The 10,136-nt window shown below is 32.4% G+C and overlaps 1 protein-coding gene across 1 annotated transcript in view; it reads left to right on the plus strand.

Annotated features, from left to right (window-relative positions):
• The window catches only part of LOC138712077 (sodium-coupled monocarboxylate transporter 2-like), a 42,007-nt gene extending 41,038 nt beyond the window's left edge, over positions 1–969 (plus strand). Inside the window, exon 14 of the mRNA XM_069843469.1 lies at positions 315–969. The gene's annotated coding sequence lies outside the window, so the exon portion shown is untranslated. The remainder of the gene's footprint in view (positions 1–314) is intronic.
• The last annotated feature ends 9,167 nt before the right edge of the window (positions 970–10,136 follow it).

The following is a 10,136-nucleotide window of genomic DNA, read 5'->3' on the forward strand; positions in this document are numbered from 1 at the left end:
CAGGAGACATGCTGTTATTAGATTGTGTGTCTCTGGGGCTGAGACGAAACCTATCGGAAGTATGTCACTGCTGCTGCAGATTTCTAGTCATGAGTTTGTGTTTAAATTACAGAGCTACTAACTTTCATTCATGATGAGCGAGCCACCCGCAATTAACTTACGACTCCCTCTCTCCCGCATTGACATGATCGTCTCTGGCATTTAGAAACGGTCGCATAATCTTCCTGTTTAATGTTATGTTTCTGTCCCATTGCTGTCATTATTTTCTCTACTAAGCTCCTATATCTCACATTTCATCTCTCATATGTTGGCAGGCCTGATGTTACATGCGCTGTTGGATTGTCAAGAATGACGTTAACAGTTTAGTTCCGTATTTCGACGAACGGTTGAGAGCTTGATCGTACTGTAAGTTTTGCTTCGTGTTAATTGAATGTTTTGCGAAAAGTTTAACGCACTACTAGAAGTTCTACCATTCATAAATAAAATGAGTAATAACGTTTATGTTGTTTATCCAAATGTGTGCCTCAATTTGAATGGCATGATCATTTTGATCCTATCGCACAATAATGTCTTATGACAAATCGGTCTTGATTGGAGGAATGTCATCCAAAAGTGTTGAATGAGCGATTCCGACTATTATTTATTGAAACACGAACGTGTTGACAAAGAAATCAGTGATTCTCCTTCTAGTACGACAAAAATTATGTGTTCATTTATAAAATTGGTAAAGAAATCTGCTCTTGACTTGATCCTATGAAAAACCATACCTTTAAAGCCGAATGTGTTATTTCTAACAAAAAGTCAACTTTTTTTTTTTCGAAACTTAAATTATTTCTCTCATTTTATTACGATGCTAGAAAGGAATTTACTACATTAAGTAGAAGAGCATAATTCACATATAAATAAATTGAGATATGGTGGATTTTATATAAATACCTTTGAATTTTATATTCTATTACATAAACCAAACAAAAAAAAATTAAGTTTACTTCGACTCCAATCACTTCATCATGACCTGTAAATGTGTACTAACTATTTCTTCTTTTTTCATTAAGGGGAGTCTGCACACCGAATTTTGGCAAAAAAATGAAATTTTGGATTTATTGTTTTTCGATAGTTTAATAGGCCTATGTGTAAAATGATAATCTGATTTTATTTCTTATAATTCTCAGCTTTTAGCCCTATCTTCAGCAAAAATATTGTAGTAAGCCTTAAGACAAAAAATGTTATTAATGAAAATTTTTTTCTTGTCAACCGCTTAGTGGAATTTTAAATTTATTTAGCTGGTTGTATACATAAAAGTACGTTACATATGCCGATTTGTTTCTACATTAAATTTGCATCTTTTGTCACTTCTCAGAAAAGTGCATTCAAAATTCAGGAATTTAACATTGCATGATATGGAAACTGAGACACTATTTTTCTGCACTTTCTTATTTTTGTGACATTGGTGCACTTTTCTCAGAAGGTATTGCACCCAGAAAGCTGAGATTTATGTACAATATCAATATGTTGCCATTTTACACAGGAGGTTAAAAAAATTAAGTTCATTTCTATCTTCAGCAAAAAAAATACTAATAATAAAAAATAATTTGTAGTAATTTTAATGAAAATATTGTTATCAATGATTTTTTTGCCAACCGTTCAGTGGAATTTTAAATTTATTTAACCGGTTTATACATAAAGTTATGATACGTCATATTTTTTTCTATCTTTTATAACTTCCCCTTAAGATTCCAGAGAAGACAAGGACATTAGTGGGTTTATTTCGTACCCTGTATATTTCATTATATTTCTATCAAATAGTCCTGAACACTGAACTATGCACAAGGGAAATGACTGACAAATAGGTCTCTCCAGTTCACGTGTGCGTTTTCAGAATGAAACATATAGGCCTACTGACATATAGTATGCATTGGTAGAGGTTATTTATATACGTTTGAGCTGCTAATTCGAAGTGTGAACTTCAAAGACGTCGGTATAAATCAATATATTTGCTGATTTTTCAGTCTCAATGGACAAAAATGTCATTTTTGTTCATTAAGACTGATAAATCAGTAAATACGTTCATATATATATATATATATATATATATATATATATATATACATATATATATATATATATACATATATATATATATATATATATATATATATATATATTGTCTTTGAAGTTCACACTTCGAATTTGTACCTCCATTTCCCATGGCCATTAGCAGCTAAAAGGTATATCAATAAACTCTACTAATGCATACTACGTGTCACTATATGTTTCATTCTGAAAACGCACAGGCGAACTGGAGAGGTCTACTTGTGAGGCAAAACAGATGACATCATGCGGGAATGCTAAATGAAAACACATTGTAGCAGACGAAACGGACTATACCGTGTACTATGTCTGTGACTCACGAGTAGAAGGGTGCGGGATGAAGCAGTAGAGGTAAGTATGTTTTTAGTAGGTTATGTAGCGACGCTGTTTCAGCCACTGGTTTACTTAACGTCGATGAAACTGGTGATAGCGAGATGGTATTTGGTGAGATGGGGCCGAGGACTCTCCATAGAATACCTAACATTCGCCTTACGATTTGGGAAAACCTCGGAAAAATCCAACCAGGAAATCAACCCAAGTAGGAATCGAACCCATGCCTTAGCGGATCAGAAAGCCGCCTCTACTGAGCTAAGTCGTTGGCTATGGTAAGTATGTTAGTGACTGAATGGTTGCATTATGTGACGCAGTAGTGAGAGTATTCATTAAAAAATATATAGACCTAGTTCATAATCAGTTGCTGGTGATTGCCCTTGTCCTTAGAAAGTGGGAAGTTAAGAAATTAATTACAGTTCGTACTAGATTAAGCAATTTTATTATTAGTATCATTCAATTTCTACGCGCTTAGAGTAACTAATGTTTTCAGCATGATTAATATCCTAGCTAGTGTAATACATCTGAGTCATGTTCATCACAATCAGCACCCACAGTCAAGAAAGTCACATTCTTTCGTTTCTCCTATGTTATAGCAGATATAATCAGTCTGAAATATTTTTGACATTCCCATCAATACAACTGCTAATTTTGTTCACAATTCTCTTGTCTAAATGGATAAACTATAATATATTTTAAATTTTACCTTTTAATTGTTACATTTTAATGCATTACTAGCCGTGCGCTTGGCTATACTTGATATAAATAAATATCATTGACTTAAATCTATTATATTTTCAAATATAGAAATATAGTGACCAGTTTGTGAGCATGTTACTAGTGCAGCTGAGAATGGTACCATTTCCTATACACATCACATCAGCCATTTGCCAAACACAGTTGTCAGATTGGCTATGGCAAATGTAAAACACTCGCACTTAACGTTCCCATTACTTATTTCACACGCCAAAAACGGTGACTCGTAAAGTACTTAGTGAACAATTATCTTATTACGAGTAGCCTTTAAGTTGTCAGTCGTTTTCACCTGAATTAATTTCACAGTTGTGTTTAGTAGGGTCTAACTTATTTTGCATACCAATTTTCATACACATCTGTTCAGCCACTATCGAGTGAAAAAGTAACAAACATACAGATACAGACAGACATATGGACAGACAGGCAGACAGACTGAGACAAACATACAAAGATTTAAACAATTTGATTTTCACCCTCAACACCATATATTTTTGCAAAAGCAAAAATTATCACAAACATTTAGGTTGCAGTTTGGACCTAAGTGCTTGCGTGAGATGAGTAGGTGAGTAAAAGCATACTTACACCAGTTTTATGTTTTAGATAAAATTTGTAGCTAAATGAATATTTATGTCCAAATTTGAGATTAAAAAGTGCATTTTGATTACATTTGAAACTTTAGGACTAAAAATGGCTAGCATAGCTACAAAGAATGAATCAAAATCGAATCACGCAGATTGACATTGAATATCAATCACTATAGAAGAGAAACCTAGGCTCACTACAGCAAATCACAGCTTCAAGAGACACAAGGAAACACCTTTCCTTCGGGGATGCTCAATCAAGGTATTGGATTCGGAATTTTGAACGGAAAATTAGATTTTTTTGACTGGCAATGTTTGAATTAGTCTACGTTACGAACAAGCCTTCTGTCGGAGGAAAACAATTTTGTCGGTGTTTTTACGTAACATAATAATAATAATAATATAATAATAATAATAATAATAATAATAATAATAATAATAATAATAATAATAATAATAATACGAAAGATGAATTTGGCAAAAAAAGTATCAAAATTACTAATGATGTACGGCACCATTCATGGAACAATGAAAAATAAAACACGGAAAGCTACTAGAATGAAATTCTAGAAAACGATGGCTACACCTGTCCTCTTAAATCAGCGGTCATCAAAATACAAGCTCGGGCTAGCGTCACTTACCCGCGGACAAGACACAGCCCTAGCGTGCAATCGTCGCTGCTGGCGGATATGCTGTCTCTCTATCCCTTGTGCACGACGGAACAGAGCTCCTTACCCTCCATGCACTCTACCAATTTCAGCGACTGCTGACGACCACTTGTCTTCTATGGTTCAGAAATTTTCTTCTCAACAGTCTTATTGTATCGTTTCTCTCTGTACGCAAGTTCACTGACAACACACTTCTAGGCATGTTTAACTCTTGGAATGGGTAAGAGCGCTGGATCTGATTTGATGTACTAAATTATAGAGCGGTCTGAGAGCCGTGGGAGCACTCAGTGGGCACAGATGCGCTGCCCTGCAGTCCTGTGTCACAGAGCAGAAGTTGAAGTGCGCAGTGCTTATCAAGTGTTCGGTTTCTCATTACACACCCGGTAGATACAGGCACGCCAGATAACATCAGTGTTTATGAAGCAAGAATAAACTCAACTGCGAGGGGTCAAAGGAACAACCTCACGGGTTAGTGACACCGTTGTGAGAGCAGCCTCATGGGTGTACAACGTCTTACTGATCAGATTTAAGTGTTTCTGGGGGCCGTTTCTTTCCACAGTCCCTGCAAAGGTATTTACTGAACTTAAAATATTATATCAATTATAATAGGTTACTGTTCAGTCAATACTTATCAATTACAACAATGAATTATATGATTATCAGGCATCATCTAGTCTCATCTGAACATGACAGAAACACATTGTAGAATATCAGGTTGACAACTTACAACATGCATGAATTGTGCCATTACGACGAAAATTAGAAACTAAGATGAGTTTTTTTTAGGAGCATGTTAGAGTAGATATGTGATTTTTAAAGTATTTGTACATCATTTTCTAATATGGAAAAACCAAAATTACAAAATATTATGTACAATGGATGTCTTAATTATAAAACAGTTAAAATGCAATTAAAACAGTTGAATGAATTAGTTGTACATATTTGTTAAACTTACGAGTACATCTGTAGTATGATGATAAATATCACTTATTAGATAAACATTTAGAAATATGTAATTAGATGTCCAGCAGTGATAATTACAGATGAGTAGTAATTTGGTCGTAATGTTTGTTGGTGGACGTTAGGATGACGTTATCATTATTGATCAAAATTTAAAATGGCCTCATCACATTACTTATCTTTGTAAGAGGTTTCGTAAAACAATTTATAAATTCGTTAATCTTCGATGATACTTACACATTAGTGTTCTACGAAATGTTTATTTGGCCATTTTTCAGTCTATCATTCAATATGGTATTATTGTTTGGGGTGGAAGCACAAAAATTAATCTTAGTCCGTTAAATTTACTACAATAGCAAATAATTAATTTTTTTTAAGAAACGTTTTGATTATTCAACTAAATTAATTTATTCTGAATTTAATGTAAATGTATTTAACATTGAACAAATTTATAAATATACTGTGTTAAAATGTTATCATAAAATTCGTAGTAAGTTTATATTACAGGCACATAATCATGACACAAGACGAAATAATAATTCAACATTAGTAGAACCTAAATATTTCACATCTGCTGATCTAAAGCATAGCATTAATTTTGGTCCTCGGTTGTATGTAATTCTTTAGCTAAATTACACTCAGAACTTCTAACATGTAACCAATTAACATATAAAAAGAAAATTAGAAATGTGTTATTGTCTTCAATTTGATTAAATAAATTTATAGCCTATGTGCATGAATTAATCAGCCTATATTATATTTTTTTGTATTCTGTAATTTTGGAATATATATATATATATATATATATATATATATCACAAATTGTCCTACTTTATTCACGTACGGTATTATTGCCCTCTATATTAATATTATATGATATAATTTCATTGCAGCTGTAATCTTAATTTTAGCTCCTATTTTATTTTATTTTCTATATCCCTCTTACATTAATATATTATATTATATAATTTCACTGTAGCTGTAATTTTAATTTATTTCCTATTTTATTTTCTATATTCTCTTATAGGCCTATTAATAATGTATATGAACTGCGACCGAACACGAGCGCTGCTCATTCGGTCCTCAAATTTTGTTAATATTATTGTACCTTCTTTTTTATATTGATTGTATTAGGTTATTTATATTTCTATTTGTTGTAATTATGTTCTGTATTCTATACATTTAAATTTAAGCAATAAATAAATAAATAAATAAATAATTGATGTAGAAATACTTTAAAAATCACAAATCTAATTACATATTTCTAAATCTTTGGTCTGGTAACGTATAGTATTAATTGTCAACATACCACAGATTTAATTTTAACAAATATGTACAACTAATTCATTCAACATAGGCCTATGTTGTTCAACTGTTTTTTTTATTTTATTTTAACTGTTTCATAATTAAGACATATTCATTGTACATAATATTTTGTAATTTCTTGTTTTTCCATATTAGACAATGATGTACAAATACTTTAAAAATCACGTACGCACTCTGACATGTTCCTTAAAAAACTCACTTGAGTTCATGCATGTTAATGCATATTCTAAGTTGTCAACTAGATATTCTATAATGTGTTTCTGTCATGTTCAGATTAGACCTGATAATACCGTAGTGCGAAAGCGCTCGTCGTAAAATAAAATAAATATATTTTTATACTCAAATATATAATTTATTGTTTTAGTGATCGGTATTGTCTGAACAGTAAACTAATATAATTGATTCATTGGTAACTTATCTGAAAACAACAATGTCTGTCAAATTAAAATATTGTACCTAATTGTAGAGCCTTGAGATGGCGCTAAAACTTCGTTACGCAACTTAAGGTAATCAGTTTCCAGTCTTATCAACCAGAGTCTAGAAATTTAGATTGTTGCTCTGTGTTTGCGTCAATCAGTTATTTCATATTTGAAGTCGGTTTGGAAAAAACTGGAACGTAGTTTTAATAGTTGATATGAAATATTGCAGAACATTGCATAGTAGTGGCAAAAAAAAACCGGACCGACCCTTGTAGCTGACTTCAGAGTCTTGTTCATTCCAGAGCACGATAGACTGGAAACTAAGACTTTCGTGGTTCGAATCCTGCCTGGGAAGAAAACTGTTTTTTGTTCCTTATTCAAATTTATTCCCAATACTTTCCGATTGCTGATAAAATTCATGTTCTGGGAATAATAAGTTAATTAAGTTGTAAAATATCGAGGATTCGAACCACGAAAGTGTTAGTTACCAGTCTATCGTGCTCTGAGTGAACAAAGCTCTGTAATCAGCTACAAGGATCGGTCCGGTTTTTTTTTTTGCCATTACTGTACAGTGGAAGCTCTTATGTTCGACAGAAAACAAGTTCGACATCCTATAGTCGAGGAGAATTAGACAGCCCTTATACGGACACTAAGAAATAGGTTTGCCATATGAATGGGAATTGGTTCTGTGTCTTGTAGTGATACTGTTGTTAAAGAAAAACAGAATATTTTATTGATTAAGACATCCATATTTAATCATTGGTTTTAAATTAATGAATTCTTCTTTTTCTATTTGAGACAGAGACTCTCCGCCTTCAACATGTTTTAGGATATTTAAGTTTTCCTTTAACGTACAATATTTATTCCTCCCACTACAGGAGGCAGACTGCATTGTGCCGTTTGTGAGACGGAACTGTCGAAATCCGCTGTGGTACGAGAAGCGCATACACAAGTCTCGGGGCGGGACGAAATGCAAGTACAGTACTCTATTCGTTGATGGATAACCAATAAGAATTTTTATTTATTTCACCTGCCACACCCACTATCCTTATTGGACAGAACTTTAAATTCTATTTAGTCGAACTTAAGAGAGAATGTCAAATCTTTGTATAAGGTTATTGAAATGTCAGGAAAAATTAGTTCGATTTCACGGAAACTTCGGTTCCAGTTGTTTCATTATAGATGCAATGGTTTCTAAAATAAATAACACCAATTGAAGCTATTCTAGAATAAGTTGTTTATTTTTATTCAATAAATAAATAAAGTTATTCATTCATTCATTCATTAATCCATTTATCCATCCATCCATAACAGTAAAAATGGTTTTGCCTCTACAAAACACGAAGTAGCCTTATCGAATACAGCTAATGTATTAGAGATTGCTCCAGCGCTGTAACATTGAGAACTTTAAATGAATTGAGGTATGGACTCTGGAATTTGGCAACATTGTGGGAGCTTGTAAAAATTTAAAATTATTGAGCAAGATTTTTTGAGCGCTGTTTATTGTCTGGAAAAGAAGCTATTAATCGTGGAGGAGAAAATGGCGGTCTTATCTGAATGCTTTGAAATTTGTTTTACTCTAATAAACCATCCTCACACTTTTTAATACAATATTGTGATATTGTTTTCGTACGAATTTCCATCGTAACAAAGTTACAGACAACTTACAAATATTTCAGGAAGAATTAGATATATTAGCGAGACGATCTATCTGATGAATGAAAAAATTAAAGTTTAAGTACAAGGTTATTTAATCTCAATTATCGAATTTTTGGCACCAGTGCTCGGTTTTGGAAATATTGTGATTTTTTCGACAAATTTAAAACCACACTTTAATTATTAAAGTTTCATTACTTTGTTGACAAACGAAGTTGACCTTTTAGAAGTGATCTGAACAACAAAGGAAATTTTGTAAGTTTATTAATATCCAATTTATACTCATACCTATTACAATTTTCTAATATTCAACTGATGGTTGATGAAGAGTATTTTATGTAAATCACTGGTAAGTACGAGTATTACAATGTCTACAAGAAAACTTAAAAAGCTAATCGGTTTGCTTTTTCAGATAATATCTGGGTATCCATTATCTTCCTTGTAACCCAATATTGTTCGTTTTTTCTCACTCTTTCTGGTTGCCGAAATTGCCATGAATTAATTGAGGATCTGAGGTAAGAGCAGTATATTATTTATTGATACTTGCTCTCTTAACAATCAGATAAGAATATCGCAAAATCATGCTTATCAGCAATATTCTGCACATAGACTAAAAGTCTGCAACACGATCATGTGCGAGTACATAATATTGTGAACTATTAGGTTAAATCAGAACTGAAGCCATTTTTATAACCGTTTAACAGCATGCATAACAATGTATCATTGAGACTATTATAACGAATCGTGATATTCAGACAGTGGTGAAAGAAGTTTGTGATGTGTATTACAGATATAATTTAAGTATGATTTTGTGGATACTTTTTTTATCTCTTCCTTATCATATGAGAATCGGCAGACCCCAACTCGTGCATCAGGCTCTTTCCATCTTAGGCTTATTCTGCCTCTGATCCTCATTGTAGGTCTCTGGTCGTTCAAAAAATATTGACAGATATACAAATGTTTGTTGATATTGAAAAAACGTTTTAATGAGTATTTGAAACGTTAGGATGTGCATCATAACTCAACAAGATTCAATTATTTTATATGTTGAAATAAAGACAGATTTGTTAAAACTAAAAAGTGGTATGACTCCATAACTGTGGGTATGTTGAACAAACTTCCTGTTGGGGCCCTAACCGTAGATATATCTACATTTAGAAATGCTTTACATAATTCGTTAGTCAATAACCTTTTTTTATAATTTAAATGAATTTCTTGATGCTCATATTGTAATATCTCTTTAATTTCATCAGTTTTTAAGTGTATCAGTTACCATCCACATTCAATTGTATTATATACCTGAAGAAAGCTTTAAATTAGAAAAAGTAGCACCTTCTGCGGACCTTTGG

Source organism: Periplaneta americana, chromosome 13 (genome assembly GCF_040183065.1).
Source record: "Periplaneta americana isolate PAMFEO1 chromosome 13, P.americana_PAMFEO1_priV1, whole genome shotgun sequence".
In the NCBI taxonomy this organism is placed as follows: Eukaryota; Metazoa; Arthropoda; class Insecta; order Blattodea; family Blattidae; genus Periplaneta; species Periplaneta americana.